At 45.8% G+C, this 1095-nt stretch overlaps 1 non-coding gene across 1 annotated transcript; it reads left to right on the top strand.

The window, feature by feature from the left end:
- The first annotated feature begins 333 nt into the window (after window positions 1-333).
- Window positions 334-462, top strand: LOC115032464 (small nucleolar RNA SNORA17). The gene has a single exon (XR_003838139.1). It is a non-coding gene; the product is annotated as a small nucleolar RNA SNORA17 (small nucleolar RNA).
- The last annotated feature ends 633 nt before the right edge of the window (window positions 463-1095 follow it).

Raw genomic sequence — 1095 nt, 5'->3', positions numbered from 1 at the left:
AAAAAACTGCATTCTGCTAATCATTTCCTGTGAAAGCTACTAGGCCACAGACCTGAAGACACAAGGCCAACATCCACAAGTGAGAGAAAAGAAGCAACGTTTATCTTTCTGGGGCTGGGTTGCCTTATGCACAGGATCCTTCCAGATCCTTCCATTTGCCTGGGAGTTTTATTTTTATTAATAGCTGAATGATTTCCTTTTGTATAAATATACTGATGCTCATTATCCATTCATCAGTTGATGTTCATCAAGGCTATTTTTGTTTCCTGGAATAGGGCAGTCATGGATACGATATGAATATATATGAATCTGATACTTAAATATGAGAAGAAAACTGCCCCTAGAGGCATTGCAGGCATGGCTGTGGTGTCACACATGTGCCACTAGGTAGTAAAGAAGAGAGTCTATGTCTATGCTCAATGTTCTGACCTATGAACATCTGAATAATAAAAGCCTAACATTCTCTGAGAAAAGTGAGCCTGAAATGACCACTAGTCCAGCACCATGTGGGCCTAGAAGGAGGCAGACCATGCCTGAGATGACCCCTGACCAGTGCCCTAATGCACAGGTGGGACATAGCACCCTGATATGACTCCTGAGATGACCCAGATACTCAAAGGCCCTGAGCACCACTAAGAGGAGCAAGTAGATGGTGGAGATATGGAAGAGAAAGAGAAACAGAAGGATGTGGGTACAATGAAGAGAGGCAAAAGTGGAGACTTGAGAGTAGTATAAAACAGACTGATGTAAGTAGCCAGTAATGCTATCTGGGACCAGTATGGAAAGGTTTCCTAGCCTATGGTGCCACTGGGGGATCACATGTGAGTCTATGGCCTTGCAATAGCATAGGTCTGTTACCACCAAAGCCTTGGTCTGGGCTGCCATCAAGGGACATGTTGATGCCTAAGGGATGTGCAGAAATGGGCCCACCCCTGGTTATCATGGGAGGACTGGTCCTGGAGTATAAAAGGAAGAGAGCTAACCCTGCCCTTAGCCAGCAGCTCAGGACACCAAGCACCACACATTGCAGAAGTGGTAGGTGAGATGGCCGGGAGGGTATGAGCATGGGAGAAATGGCTCTACCACTTATCTCCC

This window comes from Mus caroli, unplaced genomic scaffold (genome assembly GCF_978045245.1).
Source record: "Mus caroli unplaced genomic scaffold, Mus_caroli_1 scaffold_1, whole genome shotgun sequence".
NCBI lineage: Eukaryota > Metazoa > Chordata > Mammalia > Rodentia > Muridae > Mus > Mus caroli.
Note: the sequence above shows the minus strand (reverse complement) of the source record. Positions and strands in the feature narration are given on the sequence as shown.